Below are 10,563 nucleotides of genomic sequence, written 5' to 3' on the forward strand. Positions count from 1 at the left end.
TAGTTACTCCACAATACTAACCTAATTGACAGAGTGAAAAGAAGGAAGCCTGTACAGAATAAAAATATTCCAAAATATGCATCCTGTTTGCAACAAATGTGGTGAAGCAGTTAACATTTTATCCTGATTACAAGGTGTTATGTTTGGGGCAAATCCAGTACAACACATTACTGAGTACTACTCTCTATATTTTCAAGCATCGTGGTGGCTGCATCATGTTATGCATATGCTTGTAATCTGGGAGTTTTTCAGGATAATTTTTTTTTACGGAATGGAGAACCTGCTTCAGTCTGCTTTCCACCAGATACAGGGAGATGAATTCACCGTTCAGCAGGACAATAACCTAAAACACAAGGCCAAATCTACTCTGGAGTTGCTTACCAAGAAGATAGTGAATATTCCTGAGTGTCCAAGTTACAGTTTTGACATAAATCTGCTTGAAAACATATGGCAAGACTTGAAAAGGACGGTCTAGCAATGATCATAAACCAATTTGACAGAGCTTGAAGAATTTTGAAAAGAACAATGGTCAAATGTTGCACATATCCACGTGTGGAAATCTCTCTAGACAATGGGTGCTTCTACAAAGTATTGACTCAGGGGTGTGAATACTTATGTGAATAAGATTTCTGTATTTAATGTTCAATACATATGCAAAATTTCTCAAAACATGTTTTCAATTTGGTGTGTAGACGGGTGAGAAAACAAGTACATTGAATCCATTTTGAATTCAGGCTGTAACACAACAAAAATGGTAGGTCATAAATAGGTCATATGGTATGAATACTTCCTGAAGGCACTGTAAGTGATTGAATACAAATGGAAGCAAGGTTTGAAACTATTATGTTTTAGTCAAATATTATACCGTATCTGTTTGACTTTCTTGCAGTCAAGTTGCGTTCTTTATATTCCGGGCCCCTGACCATCCACTCAAGAAGAAAAAAAATTGGCCCGCGGCTGAATCTATTTGATGATCCCTGCCATAGGCTACTCACGGTGATGGTGCCTAACTCAAGACAATCTACTTTGAAAAACAGTGTTGCTGTTAGTCAGCGGTGTAGTGAAGGGTATACGCCATACAGTGGCTTCCGAAAGTATTCACCCCCCTTGGTATTTTTCCTTTTTAGTTGCCTTACAACCTGGAATTAAAATAGATTTTTGGGGGGTTTTGTATAATTTTATTTACACAACATGCCTACCAGTTTGAAGATGCAATTGTTTATTTTTTTATTGTGAAACATACCAGAAATAAGACACAAAAGAAATTGACAACTTGAGTGTGCATAATTATTCACCCCCCCAAATTCAATACTTTGTAGAGCCACCTTTTCATCAATTACAGCTGCAAGGCTCTATAAGTTTAGCACATCTAGCCACTGGGATTGTTGCCCATTCTTCAAGGCAAAACTGCTCCAGCTCCTTCAAGTTGGATTGGTTCTGCTGGTGTACAGCAATCTTTAATTCATATCACAGGTTCTCAATTGGATTGAGATCTGTGCTTTGACTAGGCCATTCCAAGACATTTAAATGTTTCCCCTTATACCACTCGAGTGTTGATTTAGCAGTATGCTTAGGGTCATTGTCCTGCTGGAAGGTGAACCTCCGTCCCAGTCTCAAATCTCTGGAAGACTGAAACAGGTTTCCTTCAAGGATTTCCCTGTATTTAGCGCCATCCATCATTTATTCAATTCTGACCAGTTTCCCAGTCCCTGCCAATGAAAAACACCCCCACAGCATGATGCTGCCACCACCATGTTTCTCGGAGTGTTCTCAGGTGTTCTCGGAGTGATGTGAGGTGTTGGGTTTGCGCCAGATATAGTATTTTCCTCAATGGCAAAAAAGCTAAATTTTAGTCTCATCTGACCAGAGTACCTTCTTCCATATGTTTGGGAGTCTCCCACATGCCTTTTAGTGAACACCAAACGTGTTTGCTTATTTTTTTCTTTAAGCAATGGCTTTTTTCTGGCCACTCTTCCGTAAAGCCCAGCTCTGAGGAGTGTATGGCTTAAAGTGGTCCTATGGACAGATACTCCAATCTCCCCACTGTGGAGCTTTGCAGCTTCTTCAGGGTTATCTTTGGCCTCTTTGTTGCCTCTCTGATTAATGCCCTCCTTGCCTGGTCCATGAGTTTTGGTGGGCGGACCTCTCTTGGCAGGTTTGTTGTGGTGCCATATTCTTTCCCTTTTTTAATAATGGATTTAAAGGTGCTCCGTGGGATGTTCAAAGTTTAGGATATTTTTTAAAATAAGAATTACGGCCATTCTGATTTCCTATTACAATATAATAGGGTCAAATGATTCCAAATATCATCAAAATGACTTTGTAATGTTGTCGTCCCACTAAATAAACCCCACAGATAATATGGACAATAATTCTGTTCATGAAATACTCTTAACACCTTCATGGGGGTCAAATTGAGGTCATTTTGACCATAGTCCTGAGGTAATATTGAGGTCATTTTGACCATAGTCCTGAGGTAATATTAAGGTCATTTTGATCATAGTCCTGAGGTAATATTGAGGTCATTTTGATCATAGTCCTGAGGTAATATTGAGGTCATTTTGATCATAGTCCTGAGGTAATATTGAGGTCATTTTGACCATAGTCCTGAGGTAATATTGAGTTCATTTTGACCATAGTCCTGAGGTAAAATTGAGTTCATTTTGATCATAGTCCTGAGGTAATATTGAGGTCATTTTGACCATAGTCCTGAGGTAATATTGAGGTCATTTTGATCATAGTCCTGAGGTAATATTGAGGTCATTTTGACCATAGTCCTGAGGTAATATTGAGGTCATTTTGACCATAGTCCTGAGGTAATGGGGGTGGCAGGTAGCCTAGTGGTTAGAGTGTTGGACTAGTAACCAGAACGTGGCAAGATCAAATCCTCAAGCTGATGAGGTGAAAATCTGTCATTCATCCCCTGAATAAAGCAGTTAACAAACTGTTCCTAGGCTGTCATTGAAAATAAGATTTTTTTCTAAACTGACTTGCCTAGGTAAATAAAATATTGAAGTCATTTTGACCATAGTCCTGCAGGAAATTGTGGACTTTGAATAAAAAACATGAGCTGGCGCACATCCAGAGAAAATTATTTCATGTAGAGTTGCTGACTAACGGCAAATAAACTATAAACTAACTAAATGCTATAAAAAGAAAGAAAGGACTTTGTGATAGAGCTAAATGTGGCTAAATGTCTAAAGAAGTATATTTGGTTATAGTGGCATATCAGATTTGGCCATAACCTCCCACCGCCAACCAGCTGCATGGGGCCATATTGGACTAGATTCACTTGGCCATTTATCCGTAAATAATTGGTAGATACACCCCAATGATGGCTTATAATGTTTGAGGGGGTCTGGAAAACACACATAAATGCTCACAAGATGCCATATATGAAAACGGGTGCCAACTTACGTTTTTTTGTAAATGTTTTAATGGCTAGTTTACATGTAAACCAATTGAATGGGTGTTGTGTGGGGTCGTATCGTGTCCAATATGACCCCATGCAGCTGGTTGGCAGATGTACAAAATCCCTCAGAGGGGAGCAGCACATTGCTGAACTTGATCAGCCAAGTTGATTTACCCTGTTGACTCTCTCGCAATGCCACTTGTCACTAATTACCAGGACTGCCCTGATCGGCTCAATCACACCTTTAGTTTGTATTTAAATCCTGTCAAGCCTTTCCTCAGTTTCTATCTAGTTGTTAAGAGTATGTTTGTTTCCTATTTTCCAGATATTTTAGTTAAGATATAACATCAAGATGTCATCTAATTTCCTTATTTTCCTTATTTGAGATATATTGTTTACATTGTATGTTATGAAACCTGCTCATAATGTCCAAAAGCACAAGTCCTGTCGTCTGCTTACTCTCTGACCAGCGCAGAGTACCACTGGTGATATCTACAGTATCCAACCAACTCTTTTTTTAAATTTTACCTTTATTTAACTAGACAAGTCAGTTAAGAACAAATCCTTATTTACAATGACATCCTAGGAACAGTGGGTTAACTGCCTTGTTCAGGGGCAAAACAACAGATTTGTCAGCTCGGGGATTCACTCTCTTGCAACCTTTTGGTTACAAGTCCAACGCTCTAACCACTAGGCTACCTGCCACCCCATCTTTGGCTTCTTCGTATATTTTTCAGTGGCAATTTTGGAAATGGCTGCCAGGGGAGGTAATGGGAAAAATCTGCAATGGAACTATAGCCAAAAATACTGTAGACATGCCCCAGCTGTGTGAAATTAGGTGGCTTTATTACAAAGTCCACAATTTGGTCAAAATGACCTCAGTATGACCACCATGAAGGTCTAAAGAGTATTTTAATATCATAATTATTGTATATATTATCTGTGTTTTTTTTAGTGGGTAGATGAAATTCTTCATTTTTATGTTATTTGGAATGACTTTACCTTATTTTCTTCAAACATGACATCCGGATGGCGGGGTTCCCAGATGACTTCCAATTGTTTTAATGTGATAGAGCATAGCAGGTGGCATAGCAGTTCAGACGTCTTTTGTCCTCGTCTTGTCGTGTCCTGTATATATATATATTTACAACTTTTTCACATACATTTTATTTTTATTTTCCATCAACTCATCTTCAAAACACTCTCCTGCAACCCGCCTCACCAATGTATATTTATAAAAAAGTATTATTTACCTCAGATCTGTAATCCTCCAAGAAGCTAGCCAGAAACTCCAAGAAGCTAGCCTGAAACTAGCCAGAAGCTAATCCAGAAGCTAGTTCAGAAGCTAGTTAGCTCCTTTACTGGCAAATCGTTAGTATTCAGCTAGCCACGGTTTGTGGTCATCAGCTATCCTTTAGCTCGAAAATCTATCGCCAGTTCTGTACGGCGCAGCGCGGCTCGGAACGGAACATACCGGACCAATTTTTCTCTCCATGTCCCTGGACATTCATACCCGGATCTCACAGCTAGCTAGCTGCTATCCGTGTGACCATCGGCCTTCGTCGATTCCGGAGCAAACATCAATTATTCCGGAGCTAGCAAGCTCCGTCAATCACTCCTGAGTTCCATCAATCACACCTGGGCTGCAGTCACCTATCCGGACCCGTTTTACTGCCTTCGCGGAGCCCCACCGGGCCTTCACAACTGGACTGCCGACGTTATCTACCCGAAGGAGTTATTCGGCCGGCTCCTCCGTCGCGACGTTACCTGAACGCCCATCTGCGGCCTGCTAACCGTTAGCTGTCTTACCGGCTGCTATCTGAATAGACAATCGGACAATTTTTTTATTATTATTTTTTTTTTAAATTATTTTTTAAATTATTATTATTATCTTTTCTTCTTGGGCCTCTATAACTATATCTATTGTTTTTATTTTTGTTGTTGTTGTGTGATTTGGATTAATCCCCTCTACCACACGGAACCCCACTAATCTACTGACGGAACGTAAGGGGTGGCTAACAGACCTCCATCCTATGCTAGCTTGCTACCGATGCCCTGGCTAGCTGTCTAAATCACCAACCAACCTCTCCACTCACCGGACCCTTTTGATCACTCGACTAAGCATGCCTATCCTTAATGTCAATATGTCTTGTCCATTTCTGTTCTGGTTAGTGTTTATTGGCTTATTTCACTGTAGAGCCTCTAGTCCTGCTCACTATACCTTATCCAACCTATTAGTTCCACCACCCACACATGCAATGACATCTCCTGGTTTCAACGATGTTTCTAGAGACAATATCTCTCTCTTCATCACTCAATACCTAGGTTTACCCCCACTGTATTCACATCCTACCATACATTTGTCTGTACATTATACCTTGATGCTATTTTATCGCCCCCAGAAACCTCCTTTTACTCTATGTTCCAGACGTTCTAGACGACCAATTCTCATAGCTTTTAGCCGTACCCTTATTCTACTCCTCCTATGTTCCTCTGGCGATGTAGAGGTGAATCCAGGCCCTGCAGTGCCTAGCTCCACTCCTATTCCCCAGGCGCTCTCTTTTGACGACTTCTGTAACCGTAATAGCCTTGGTTTCATGCATGTTAACATTAGAAGCCTCCTCCCTAAGTTTGTTCTATTCACTGCTTTAGCACACTCTGCCAACCCGGATGTTCTAGCTGTGTCTGAATCCTGGCTTAGGAAGACCACCAAAAATTCTGAAGTTTTAATTCCAAACTACAACATTTTCAGACAAGATAGAACTGCCAAAGGGGGCGGTGTTGCAATCTACTGCAAAGATAGCCTGCAGAGTTCTGTCCTACTATCCAGGTCTGTACCCAAACAATTTGAACTTCTACTTTTAAAAATCCACCTCTCTAAAAACAAGTCTCTCACCGTTGCCGCCTGCTATAGACCACCCTCTGCCCCCAGCTGTGCTCTGGACACCATATGTGAACTGATTGCCCCCCATCTATCTTCAGAGTTCGTGCTGCTAGGCGACCTAAACTGGAACATGCTTAACACCCCAGCCATCCTACAATCTAAACTTGATGCCCTCAATCTCACACAAATAATCAATGAACCTACCAGGTACCTCCCCAAAACCTTAAACACGGGCACCCTCATAGATATCATCCTAACCAACTTCCCCTCTAAATACACCTCTGCTGTCTTCAACCAAGATCTCAGCGATCACTGCCTCATTGCCTGCATCCGTAATGGGTCAGCGGTCAAACGACCTCCACTCATCACTGTAAAACGCTCCCTGAAACACTTCTGCGAGCAGGCCTTTCTAATCGACCTGGCCGGGGTATCCTGGAAGGATATTGATCTCATCCCGTCAGTAGAGGATGCCTGGATATTTTTTTTAAATGCCTTCCTAACCATCTTAAATAAACATGCCCCATTCAAGAAATTTAGAACCAGGAACAGATATAGCCCTTGGTTCTCCCCAGACCTGACTGCCCTTAACCAACACAAAAACATCCTATGGCGTTCTGCATTAGCATCGAACAGCCCCCGTGATATGCAGCTGTTCAGGGAAGCTAGAAATCATTATACACAGGCAGTTAGAAAAGCCAAGGCTAGCTTTTTCAAGCAGAAATTTGCTTCCTGCAACACTAACTCAAAAAAGTTCTGGGACACTGTAAAGTCCATGGAGAATAAGAACACCTCCTCCCAGCTGCCCACTGCACTGAAGATAGGAAACACTGTCACCACTGATAAATCCACCATAATTGAGAATTTCAATAAGCATTTTTCTACGGCTGGCCATGCTTTCCACCTGGCTACTCCTACCCCGGACAACAGCACTGCACCCCCAACAGCAACTCGCCCAAGCCTTCCCCATTTCTCCTTCTCCCAAATCCATTCAGCTGATGTTCTGAAAGAGCTGCAAAATCTGGACCCCTACAAATCAGCCGGGCTAGACAATCTGGACCCTTTCTTTCTAAAATTATCTGCCGAAATTGTTGCCACCCCTATTACTAGCCTGTTCAACCTCTCTTTCGTGTCGTCTGAGATTCCCAAAGATTGGAAAGCAGCTGCGGTCATCCCCCTCTTCAAAGGGGGGGACACTCTTGACCCAAACTGCTACAGACCTATATCTATCCTACCGTGCCTTTCTAAGGTCTTCGAAAGCCAAGTCAACAAACAGATTACCGACCATTTCGAATCTCACCATACCTTCTCTGCTATGCAATCTGGTTTCAGAGCTGGTCATGGGTGCACCTCAGCCACGCTCAAGGTCCTAAACGATATCTTAACCGCCATCGATAAGAAACATTACTGTGCAGCCGTATTCATTGATCTGGCCAAGGCTTTCGACTCTGTCAATCACCATATCCTCATCGGCAGACTCGACAGCCTTGGTTTCTCAAATGATTGCCTCGCCTGGTTCACCAACTACTTCTCTGATAGAGTTCAGTGTGTCAAGTCGGAGGGTCTGCTGTCCGGACCTCTGGCAGTCTCTATGGGGGTGCCACAGGGTTCAATTCTTGGACCGACTCTCTTCTCTGTATACATCAATGAGGTCGCTCTTGCTGCTGGTGAGTCCCTGATCCACCTCTACGCAGACGACACCATTCTGTATACTTCCGGCCCTTCTTTGGACACTGTGTTAACAACCCTCCAGGCAAGCTTCAATGCCATACAACTCTCCTTCCGTGGCCTCCAATTGCTCTTAAATACAAGTAAAACTAAATGCATGCTCTTCAACCGATCGCTACCTGCACCTACCCGCCTGTCCAACATCACTACTCTGGACGGCTCTGACTTAGAATACGTGGACAACTACAAATACTTAGGTGTCTGGTTAGACTGTAAACTCTCCTTCCAGACCCATATCAAACATCTCCAATCCAAAGTTAAATCTAGAATTGGCTTCCTATTTCGCAACAAAGCATCCTTCACTCATGCTGCCAAACATACCCTTGTAAAACTGACCATCCTACCAATCCTCGACTTTGGCGATGTCATTTACAAAATAGCCTCCAATACCCTACTCAACAAATTGGATGCAGTCTATCACAGTGCAATCCGTTTTATCACCAAAGCCCCATATACTACCCACCATTGCGACCTGTACGCTCTCGTTGGCTGGCCCTCGCTTCATACTCGTCGCCAAACCCACTGGCTCCATGTCATCTACAAGACCCTGCTAGGTAAAGTCCCCCCTTATCTCAGCTCGCTGGTCACCATAGCATCTCCCACCTGTAGCACACGCTCCAGCAGGTATATCTCTCTAGTCACCCCCAAGACCAATTCTTTCTTTGGCCGCCTCTCCTTCCAGTTCTCTGCTGCCAATGACTGGAACGAACTACAAAAATCTCTGAAACTGGAAACACTTATCTCCCTCACTAGCTTTAAGCACCAACTGTCAGAGCAGCTCACAGATTACTGCACCTGTACATAGCCCACCTATAATTTAGCCCAAACAACTACCTCTTTCCCAACTGTATTTAATTTTTATTTATTTATTTATTTTGCTCCTTTGCACCCCATTATTTTTTTATTTCTACTTTGCACATTCTTCCATTGCAAAACTACCATTCCAGTATTTTACTTGCTATATTGTATTTACTTTGCCATCATGGCCTTTTTTTGCCTATACCTCCCTTCTCACCTCATTTGCTCACATTGTATATAGACTTGTTTATACTGCATTATTGACTGTATGTTTGTTTTTACTCCATGTGTAACTCTGTGTCGTTTTATCTGTCGAACTGCTTTGCTTTATCTTGGCCAGGTCGCAATTGTAAATGAGAACTTGTTCTCAACTTGCCTACCTGGTTAAATAAAGGTAAAATAAATAAAATAAATAAATAAATGTTCCTTAAGGTATCTAGTATTAGTGTACCAAGTTTGATACTTGTATCATAAAATGGAACAATTATTTCACCTATCGGCTGGACTAATAAGCGCCTGAGCAATGTAGCTGGAGCGGCTGCATCCCCGCTTTCAAAACAGCGGCGCAAATGTGTTGTTGCACCCCCACTTTTTTTTTTATCAGGAAATGATCATAATCTATTGGGTCATTTGTCATGTTCAATGATTTAGTAATGTTTTGAGCTAGTATGTATTAATATAGAGATGTCAATTTGATGTATTATATAATAATTAACAGATTGCATTTTGTGCCACCGTTTTAGTTAAGTGCTGTTAGAAATCACTAGTTGCACTACAGGTGTATAAAATAAAAAGCTACCTGAAAAATAATTCTTTATGTATTTTTTTGTGCTCTTACATTTGTATCGTTACATATCATTTCCCTTTGCCTGTAAGAACCATGATGAGCACGGCCGGGCATTGCTTGGCTTCGCTGAATCGCAGCCTCTGACTATGAGTACCCCTTCCATTAGCCTACCAAAGGCTGCACCTTTGCAGGAAACTGCATGTCTTGTAGCTCGCAGTAGCTTGTAAATAAGAAATAATCAGTAGGCATAATATTACATCTGAGAATAATTTTTCCTCCACCGTTTACAGGTATTTAACACCAGACCATTCTGAATTTTTATATATATTTTCCCAACATCAATCGGTTAAATCGCATTGTTAAAATGTTTTCATTCAGTTGCTGTCCTGGGTGGGTGCACTTTGGCCACTTTGCAGTTACAATGTAGCCAAGCTGTGTATTGTATGCGCCAAATGAAAAAAGCACAGGATAATTTATATCTCAAAAGAAACACCTCCGCTTGGCTTGCTAAGTAATATCTCTAAAATAATACATGTTTACCTTCCATGCATCATATATGACTGTTTAATGAAAAACTATTTCATGGTGACAGCTCTTCAAACAATGGCAAAAAAAAATTATATGTTGGGAGGGAAAACAATTTAATGTGCCTGCTGAGAAAATACTTTTGTTATTCCTCATACTTTTCATGATTATCTGTTTCTTCGTGAGTTGTCAAATATGTAACCTAGTGTGGGAGGCCCTAGAGGAGGAAGGGGAGGACCATCATCCTCAGTTGTGAAACATAGGGAAATAGCTGAAACATTAAAGTTATCAAAGATTATTCATGATACAGCGTGTAAGCTACTAGTGCAAATTATTGTTGTTTGTTCCTGAACTGTTTGTTCCAGCGGGTGATTCCCTGATCCACCTCTACGCAGATGACACCATTCTGTATTCATCTGGCCTTTCTTTGGA

Source organism: Oncorhynchus kisutch, linkage group LG22 (assembly GCF_002021735.2).
Source record: "Oncorhynchus kisutch isolate 150728-3 linkage group LG22, Okis_V2, whole genome shotgun sequence".
Classification (NCBI taxonomy): Eukaryota; Metazoa; Chordata; class Actinopteri; order Salmoniformes; family Salmonidae; genus Oncorhynchus; species Oncorhynchus kisutch.